Genomic DNA, 10,699 nt, shown 5'->3' with positions numbered 1-10,699 from the left:
TTACAACTCCTACAATTAGAGATGCACTAGTATTCTGTGAAATGCTTCCAGTCAGCATGGAGGACAGAGGATTAATGTGACCTTGTTAGGGTTAATGTGTTATGAAGAAGTGGGCAAGTTTTTTGATCTGAGACATCTATAGGAACAGGACTCTGAGTCCTGAGTATCTTATCTGGGCTAGAGTGCAAAAGGTGAAAGCAGGGCAAGCATAAGAGGAAGCTTGGAAATCTCTACATGTGCTGCTAGCAATTAAGAATATCCTTGCAATAAAAGAACATCAGTAGACAAAAATATGGACAGCAAAGAAATGGGAAGTACTAAAATTTTAAAAGCACCTGAGTCAAGGAAGAGATGGTGTTAGCAACAACTCTGCAGCTAGTAAAACAAATAATCTTAGAGACAAACAGAAATGTATGTTGTAAATTAATGCAAGGACCCTGGGAAAAAAAAAGGGGTAGAACTGTGATTTCTAATGCAAATGATGAAAAAATGTTTTACAGCATGAAAAGAGCTAAAATGAGCCTGATAGAGCCGGGACTGAAGGTATCGATCGAGAGATCAAATGATCATAATACGCATTTTTGGCTTTCTAAGAGGTATGAATACAGACTTGACCATGGCACAGGCAGGTAAGTCCGTTGCATAGCCCCACCAGGCAGCCTCAGCAGCCTCCTGGAATGCACACGGTGCATGGTCACGTGCAGTGTGACCTGAGTACTCCTCAGGGCAGGGTCCTGTATTAATGCAGGTGTAAAAACTGCTCCTCACCCCAAAGACTATAAAAGGAGGATATCAGAAGATAATGTATGCATATGGGATATGACTGGCTGATCATAGAGTTCACTACATTGTTTAGGAGACAATTATGTCACAGGAAAGGAAAACAGAACGCAATAAGCAAACTGAGTGTCATCATACTTGGAGAGATAAGGAAAGGAGACCAAAGGGCTAGAACACACTAAAGTGAAAAAAAATAAACTACCATTTTTTCTGAATACAGTCTGAAGGAAAAATAACAAATCACTTCCAAAGTTCTCCTGTGCACCCAGTATGCAACTGCCATTGGCATCCTCCGTGGGCTGATCAGCTCAAGAAAATCAGCTCTTCCAAGTCCTTTGGGCACCTGTGCATGCAAACTGAGCTCTGGTGATCTTCAGGACTGGTGAATGCTGGTACTGGATGAATCTAACCCTTCCTTCTCCCTATGAAGCTTTGATGTCTGTGTGAAATTAAAGTGATGCATTACAAGAACTGTTGTATCCAACACTGCAGCAATATCACATTTAAATACATGCTCCTGACTGTGTAAAATGCAAGAACATTGACATAAAAAGTTAACAGGCACTATTTAATATTCTCTTGCTTGCTGTGTTCATAGTTTTTAAATGTAGCAGTAAAGCAAGGAAGGTGCAAAGACAAACATTTAAACTTTAGGCTTACTACACGTAAAGCCTAGAATTACATTTACTTTGATATAGGGAATTAAGCTAGGGAATAAATCCAAACTGTTACAGATTGTAAATTTAGAAATGTTTTATAAATATTTTTGTATACCTATTTATAATCACACACCCACAGAGTCATACATCACTTAGATATCGGTAAGGCTCAAATGGAAATTTTGGGTTTAAGATCGACAGACTGTGAAAAAAAAATGTATATTGGGAATTTTACTGGTATGAGCTGAAGGACTGACATCACATGTGTTGGAATGCTGATTAAAATGCAGAACTGAAAGAAAAGATCACAGCAACCAATGTCTATAATTTAACAGCAATAAGCAAAAGACTCCTGAAGTATTGAGAGACATGTAACTAAATACATGAAAGGCAATGGCTGAAAGTATGATTGGATGATAACCCACATGAAAAATGGTGTTTTTGAGCAGAAGAAATGTCTTTGTCTCAAGAAGGTCATCAGCCAGAACTTGCATGGACCCAACCAAAACTGAGACAGTTTTTATTTCCCTAGATAACCAAATGCATAACTATACCATTCAACATTTATCTTTGCTTTGTAGGCTGACCTTATGAGAATAAAATGTCACATTTTATAAATCTCAGGGTCTGTTTGCAGTTCTACCTTTTATCCTTTATTCTCTCTCCTTTTGAACAAAGCCTTTGAAGGAATTGAATTAGAGCTATCAGTCAGGGGAAGGGAGGCCTTTTCTAACCTGGTAACCTTAATTAGTGGCTAATTCACTGAACAAAACAGGCAACAAATTCACAACAGTGTATGCAACACAAACATTAGGCATTAGCAAATTTCCAACTGTTGCGTTAATATTGACAATTAAAACTGTAAATATTTGTCTCAATGGAGATCATATATTTTACACTTTACAAAAGGGACAGTTGCCAAAGGGATCTGTTTTCAGCTTGTGGTCCTCAGGTGAGCGTTATGCTGGGATTTGTGACAGCAGCTAAGCGAAGGATGTGAAAGGGGCTGGAAAGGGACCGGTACAAGGGCACCAGCTGGGCCGATGGGTGCTTTCCTTGCGGGACACTGGCCTCCTTCCCAAAGAGCTAAATCACAGTCAGGTGACAGCTTGGGGACTTGTAAGAACTCTTTAATTGCTGCTTGATCAGCTGCCATAGGAGAGATGACTCCTGCTCTCAGTGTCTTAATGATGGCAAGATTTCTGTGGGCAGCAAATCATGTCATCCTGCTCTGGAGTCTGCTCCACTGCACCGGAAAGGTGCTGCAAGAGCAGTCCCTCAAATCTAATGGAAAGCTGTGTCAGATTTATATCAGGGTCCCTGAAATGATGCTTTTTCTTAGGTGAGGAAGTCCATTGTCAAGGAATAAATCACAAGAGTGTTTTATGTTATCCTGTAATGATACCCTTAATTCAACTCTGAACTACTCAGCCTCAGATTAATAGGACAAAATAAAAAAAAAAAAACAACAAAAACAGTTATGACATAGGGTTAAATGTATTCTCTTTTCTGACTGCAGCTGAAAGGATGATTCATAGGAGGAATAACGCAGTGGTGAGAACTGGCACCGGAATTACTGGGCATGTGTCTTCGCTTTTTTCATTCCCGAAGATGGACTGAGCTAAGAATTGTCAAGTCCTCCAAATCTGACTTTCACATCACAGGACTTTCAGGAATATTTGAAATTCTAGTTTGGAATAAACAAATTTGAAATATCAAACAATTAACATTAAGAATAAATTTTTTTTCCAGTCATTCAGTTACATTTGATTCCAAGTGAGAGCACTGCTAACACCAAATACTTTTAAGTGGTGAGTTAATTTCCTCCCGATCATGAAACTTTTAAAAACAAATTTAGTTTTCTTTCCTTCCTGCTCTCTAGTATCCTTCAGACACACTCAATTTTTCAAGCCTTTTCCAACAGCTATGAATCCTGAAATCTTTTTTTGGTAGTGAAAGCTGAGAAACTGGTGGCCAAGAGCTGAGCATCTAAGAGGAATGCCTTGTCTCACACAATCGACATACAATAAAATAATAAACTGAAAGTATTGCATGCCCAGATGTTGCACTGCTTGTTGTCTACAGATTTAGGTCCATGTACATCTCTGGAGCTCTTGGGCTCTATCTATTCTAGTAAATACATCTATTTAAAAAAAAAATCAAAGTAAACTAATATCTAGTAAAGTAACTATCAAACCCCAGATAATTTATAGACTGTAAGAGTGGCTTACGTTGTGCTTTTGCCCTGAGCCACCTAGCACTCCCCAGACAATTCCCAGGCATGGTTTGGGAGTTAGAACAAGCCATTGCCAAAAGCAGTTGTGATGTGGCCACCTTGCCTGAAAGGGGGAAAAGATTTTTGTAGTTTTGTGCCAGTTGGCCTAAATGCCAGAAGAAGGTCCCAGGAACATTTTACCTATGATTACGGAGGCAGCCTCAGCTTTGAATGGCAGAAGAGCAGTTCCTGTACTTCTGACCTTGAAGTAGTTTATCTGTCATGTTTCACTGGTTACAAATGGGTTTTACCGTCATGTTTTTGTGTTCTTAAAGAAAGTCTTCTGGGACTGGCCTCCCGAGCAGAGTGCAAAACAGCAGATTTTACTTCCCCCGCAATATTTAACTGGGTGACTGAGGCTATGTCCACTTTAGCAAGCAGTGCAGAGCAGTCAGATCTTCAGGTCTGTGGAGTGAAACAGCTGGTGCTAGTGAGGGCCTGACATCCACACTACACAATTTTCAGTGGTTTTACTTATCAGTAGCTCTACTCTGGTCCCTAAATAGCCACCAGTGCTTGAAGCATATTAGATATACTTCCTGGATGACAACCTTTGATTTAATTTCATTTGAAATTAATTTATGTCACATGCGCCAAACTGCGCCCCACAATGCAAACCAAAGTAGGGATGATCAAGAGATTTGTTTCCAAAATGAACTCCTGTTTCAAATTAAAGCATTAACGTAGATATACCTTGAAACAGATTTTAAAAGAAATTATAGCAACCCTCTTAGCTGTCCTTCCAGCCCTCCCCGAGGTCTCCCTGTTCCTGTGGCTCTCTACAATGCCGAGGCTGAATGAGTGTCTTGACACCCTGGTAAGTACTTTATCTCCTGACTCACATTATCATATTATGCTAATATATATATATATATATATAATTTCAGCCAAATATTTCAACGAAAAGGCACATAGGCATTTTAGCACTGGGTATAGACAATAACTGCTCTGAGTCTTCCTAACCCCATCTGGCAATAGCATTTTGTCATGTTCCTCAGCACTATTTCCAATGGGGCTGGACATGCAGTCAGCATGGGCTGTTCCCATGGCCTCCTACAATCTTTGAAATGTCCTCAGCACTGGCTCCGGGCCACTGGCAGTAGCACCACATGGTGTACAGGTTCATCATCACTGTGTCACTACAAGAAATGAGAAACACATTATAAAGTAAATTATGCAGCTGGTACATTGATACCATAACCACATGCTCTCCTTGGCCCAGACTCTACTGCAGCTTTCAGGTGTGAAGTTTGACATTTCTAAAGTAGTCTGAAGGTAATGCAGATGCCTTCCTATCCCTGTGAAAATATATCTGTATCTGTAAAATATATCTATTTTGTGCCCCAACTGTTATTTTCCTCCTCTGTGAGAATAAGTTTTAATTAAAACAGAGGTTTAACTGACCATCACTGATGTTGTTATTCTTGCAGTACATCTGAGACTTCTTTAGGTATTTAATGAATTTTACACATTATGTCACCACAAAATGACCTTAATAACTGATGGGTCCATATGTGTATCCAGATGCAGACAATGCTCGTCACTGCTTGTAATAGCTAGTTGCCCATCCCTGCCCTATGGTTTTTTGGATTGTCCTGTTTTAGCTCTTGGGTCTCCTGGGATTAAAAATACTTAATGAAATGAACAAGCTAGCTCATGACTTGATACCCTTTAGTGCTCTTTGTGAACACTCTTATTATTGTGTGAGACTACAGAGAGAGAAGAAAGTGACCAAGCAGAAATCCAGGAGAACAGGAGTGAGAATGGGCAAAGAACAAAAGAACAGGAATAGCTCTTTTTCAGAGAGAAGGAAGAGGCCATAGGGAAGGCATGAAGCACACAAAGGGGAAAAAAGCAGACAAGACAGAATGTCTCCCTTGTCTGAGTGGGACATGACAACCAGGAACAGGACAGCAGACTCAGGATTATATGAGTGAAACAAGAGAATTAAAAGTGTCAGCAGTTTTGAGGAGTGAATATCTAATATGTGGTTCTTCTGCCTGCACTGCTCTGCTCCTGCCCGGGAGGCAGCTTGTTTCAGTGACCTCTTCTGAGGAGCCTCACCCACAACTCCACCTCCTACACTTCCAGCACATTTCCTATGTGCTCAGGTGTTCAACATGACCACAGTAATCTCAGCACTGTACTATGGACTAACCTTAGTTCTCAGTGTGCCTTAGACATAAATTTGATTTTTTTTATTATTTTTATTTCATTTTATATTTATTAAAATAAAATCTGGGGACTTGTGTCTATTAGTATCTCTGCTTAATTTCCAGGTTACATTTATCCAATTACTGCTTTTTTTTTTCCCCTTGAAAGATTTTACACAATTATAATATTTTTTTTAAAGTCAGTGTTTATTTTCAGTGTTTACTAAGTGACAGATAACACAAAATATTGCTTTAGGACAGATTAATACATAGCAGCTGCTTATGAAAACTGAGTGATAAATGACACCACGCATAAGTGAAAGATGAGCTGACAAATCTCAGACTGATAGCACTTCCCTTTAATGTCTTTGCCACAGTCTGCTCGCATATCTTTCTTTGAACACAGCTTGGGATCAGACTATCTATTTTTCTTTTCAAGTTGAAACCGGAGATCCACTGAGATGATATATATTCTGCTTACATGAAAAAGCATTTGTGATTATGATGCATTCAGCTGGGATCTGTTTCTGCAACACCAAGACTATTCTCTCTTCCAGGAAGACTTATTTGAAAGTTAATAGCAATAAAGTGAAATTGTGATGCAGTCTGGGAACAGTAATAGAGTTCTTTCTTGTGCTTTTTAAAGAATATATATATTCGAACTTGTGGAAACAATATCATTTAAAGTAATGTTTACATGATGACTAGAAAGGAATGACTTGCAAAAGAAATTCAGTAGTTTCACGCAATTGAGGCTCGACTGGGTTCATTTCAAAGCTCAGGAGGGTTATTTGCTAAATGGAAGACAGATTTGGTGCAGCGCCTGCAAAACAGGAGAGTGTAAGGGGATATGTTTTTCATTTGCATTTCTTGCTCAGTCTCCTGCTGTGTGGCACCACGGGCACCAACCCCATCAGCACGGGCAGGTCTGGGAGCACCCAACCTCATGCCAGCTGTTAGGGGTGGCTTCAGAAACCAGAGCCCCCTTCCCTTCCAGAGGACAGGACACAAAGCAATGTGAGTTATCCTGAATAATTTTGAGCCCACTGGCTTGAAAGGTCTGAGTCCCGCGGATTTGGAGACCCCTTGGGTGAAGCTGTCTCCTAGGCTTCTCTGCCATGGTGGGCAGGCAGGGACTGAGGGTTTAACTGAGCTGCTCTGTCCATGACTGGTGGACAGACAGAGGGAAGCTTGCAGCTGTGCCCTCTGCCTCGGGTCTGGCTGGGATGGAGTTAGCTTTCCCCACAGCAGCCCCTATGGTGCTGTGCTCTGTATTTGTAGCTAGCTCAGTGTTGATAACACACCAGTGTTTTGGCTACTGCCCAGCAGTGCTTGCACAGCATCAAGGCTGGCTCACCAAGCTCCCTTGTCCCCAAAGTCCAGTAGGCGGCAGGGAGTGGGGGGGCGCGAGGCTGGGAGGGGACACAGCCAGGACAGCTGACCCAAACTCACCAAAGGGGTAGTCCAGAGCATAGGACATCGGCTAAGCAAAGCGGGGGGACGGACGAATGACGACATTGGGGGGTATTCATTATTTTAATTATAAAGTGTTTGTCTTCTGAACCAATCATTCCGTGTACTGACGCCCTGCTTCGCAGGAAGCAGCTGGACATTGCCTGCTGGTGGGAAGTAGAGAATAAATTATTTTTTTTGGTTGTGCTTCTGCATGCAGCCTTTGCTTTTTTTTTCCTTAAACTGCCTTTATCTCTCCCTACAAGCTTTTTGTCTTATTTTCTCCCCCTGTCCTGATGAAGAGGGGGAGTGATAGAGAGGCTTGGTGGGTATCTGGTGGCCAGCCAAGGTCAACCCACCACACTGTCTCTCCTCCCCTCTCCCATTCCTCTCATGGAGGACTCTGGTTAGAAGAAGATCAAAGCATCTGACAGAAAAGGTCAAAGCAAACTAATAACGATAAAACCTTCAGGCAGCTCCCTGCTGTGCTTCCAAAATGCTCACACTTGTGGTAGGAATAGGAGATGTGGGCATGTTTAATCCACAAAAGCTGTGAGTCTGGCTTGAGCAGAGGGCTGTGATGAGGCTTGGAGACCCCTGTTCTTCATCATTATCACCTGCCTTCATTCATTTTAGTAGAACAGGACCTGTTCCTAGGCTCAATTTAACAGCCAGGCTCTTCTCAACATATCTCATCCTTTACATTCAGGTCTCTTTCATCAAGGAGTTAGGACAAACACAGAGTAAATACAGTATTCAGACTTCTATGCCCTACGTGTTCCAGGCAGAGCTGTTAAAGCTACTACACAAAATAATTCAGTGTATCTGGAGAGGAAAAATAGTATTTGTCTGTTCTTTTAGGAGATCCAAAGGTCTAAGATATGTTTTCTTGGCAAGTAGCTAGTGACTGCCAGGTCCATATACCTTATCCTTAAGATCCTTCTTTTATCACAGGTGTCCCTTGATAAGACAGATACTAGCACAAAGAGTCTGCAAAAACAAAGTTCTGAAAGATAACAATAACGGCCCTTTGAGCCACTGTTTTTCTTTGGACCATTGGAACTCAGATAATCAGACCCTAATATATGACAATGGATCAAGACATAGATTTACCTTTCATTTAATGATCAATAGGTGTGATGGTGAGAATAGAGATTGTGGACCTCAGCAAAGTATTAAACATGAATAAAAGGTTTTACTAAATCCTGAATGGTAGGATTAAGGATTTCACCTATACTAACCATTGAACCAGCAAAACCATCACCCACCGCCCTTTTCATGGTAAGAAAAGTCCCTCAGGGATCTTCTTGTACAGAAGAAAAGGTGACTAAAACTGAAGAATTGTGGAGGGAGCTTTTTCTTGACACAGTGTAGGTAAAGCAACGACCATTGTACAAAGCAAAAATAAATATGAACCAGTCCCAGTCTTGTTGCTATTGTCCAGCTGGGTCACAAGCTGTCACCAGCAGCAAAGTCTGTTTTGGATTCTCTGAAGGTTTGACTTAATGACCTGTGAGTGGTATTAATCAGGTAAGAAAACAAAACTCACTCATCTGATGAAACTGGATAGCTGTTTCCTTGTGCAAGCCAGAATTTGGGCTGCAAGAAGCTTTTTTGGGTATACCTCAGGGTCCTTAGAAAAAGGTTAAACCTTATCTTTCCTCATGGTCAAAAATAGGGAAGAGGTGGTTGGTTTTGCAATGTGGTCACAGTGTCCCCATCCAAATACATTTGTTGTTATGAAGAGAACAGATGAAGAGAGATACAGGAACAGCATACCTTACTTATTCAAGGAATGACTGCTGGGAAGAAAGGAAGAAAAGGCAGAAAGCACGAATCACTGTGGGGGGAGGGGGCGGTCAGGGAAGGAGGTGAGTATGTTGACAGACCAGAGAAGGGCTCCCTGGTGTGGGGGAGCTCTATTTGAAAAGTACCGCTACCCCGAGAAACTGTCCCAGCATGGGGATGCTCTCAGAAGAGAAAAGCAAAAACGCAGGATTAAAGGATTGCTATTCTGTGACTATTTTGTAGATGCAGCCCCAGTCTGGGCTTTTATTTGAGAGTGTCACTCATAACTGCAGCACTCAGGAAACCTGCTGCGTGGGAAAGGTCTAATTAACACTGAATCACCGGTCCCCTGCTTACTGCCATCCCGCTGTACAGGGAGCAGGCGACAATAAACAGCTCAGCGTAGGTGGCTCTCTTTTATTAGCTAACTGGAGGCTACCAAAAGGAAGGAAGAAAGAAAAAAAAAAAAAAAAACCCAGTGCCCCAGCTGAGAATTAAGCCAGAAACATGAACTGAATATGGGGTTGGAAAATGGCAGTACTGCCACAGTTAAGAGAGCAAACACCAGTTCGTTCCAACGCTGGAGAAGTGCGGACAAACTCTCATTGTTCCCTCTCAGCTGAGTCATTGCTTTCATTGCTGGGTGTTAAATGAATCATTCCTCTCATTTTCCACTTTGTTATAATTTGGGGTTGTGTTTTCAACCATTTTTTAACCCATGTAGAGGCTGATGAGCATTAGCTAGTCTGTTTGCAGAAATGATACCCCCAAACCCAACCCTCTCATGGGAACCATGTCAGAGATGTGTCTGGGGAAACATGGAGTGTGGACTGGTGAGGGTACAAGCAAAGAGCATCTGGTTAGAAGCACTGCATGGGTATGGAGAAGGCACCTGCAGGGAAAAGAAAGGCCAAGTCTACATCCACTTTGTGGTCTAAAGCAGCGAGTGGAGCCATCCTGGGGCAAATCTACTGATCATGACCACTTATGGTGTGTGTTGGTTCAGTCCTCAAAGTTTTGGTCCACACAAACTAGATTGATTCCTCTGCTTCAGACAGGTGTCAGCTGAAGTCCAGTCCCTAACTGTAACATGAGAGTCTGAATCAAAGACTGGCCCCAGCTTCAACCTACAGTAGGGGGGATCAGGATCAGGGCCTTAGTAGAGCAGGTCAGAGTAGATGCATCAGACTGATGATGGAATAGATGTCAGGGCCTCAGCACCAATGTCTGAATTTACAGATTCACTCCTATTGCTCTTACCTTCTTGTTAATGTGAACATAGGCAAAAATGTGAAATTTTATTTAAAAAAAAATTGCTTGTAGAAAATAGTTATTACTATTACAACTGAGGCCAGAAAAAGTCACTTATTATTATTAGGTTTGCCTAATGGTGTTCAAGATCATGAACTATTTCTGCCCAAAATTACTATTCCGCATTACCATTTTCCTCCTGCTTTAAGCAAGGATCTCATCAGAATATTTCACCATAATTTTCAAGTACAGTAAGAGAGGTTTCTTCAGTGCAGTGACAAAGGGACCCTCACTCATGCTTTTTGCACAACTTTGACATAACTGATCCTGGAAAACAGAGT

The sequence above is a fragment of the Athene cunicularia genome (assembly GCF_003259725.1).
Source record: "Athene cunicularia isolate RWA chromosome 1 unlocalized genomic scaffold, athCun1 chr1_part1, whole genome shotgun sequence".
Taxonomy (NCBI): domain Eukaryota; kingdom Metazoa; phylum Chordata; class Aves; order Strigiformes; family Strigidae; genus Athene; species Athene cunicularia.
This window is presented reverse-complemented; position numbering follows the sequence as displayed.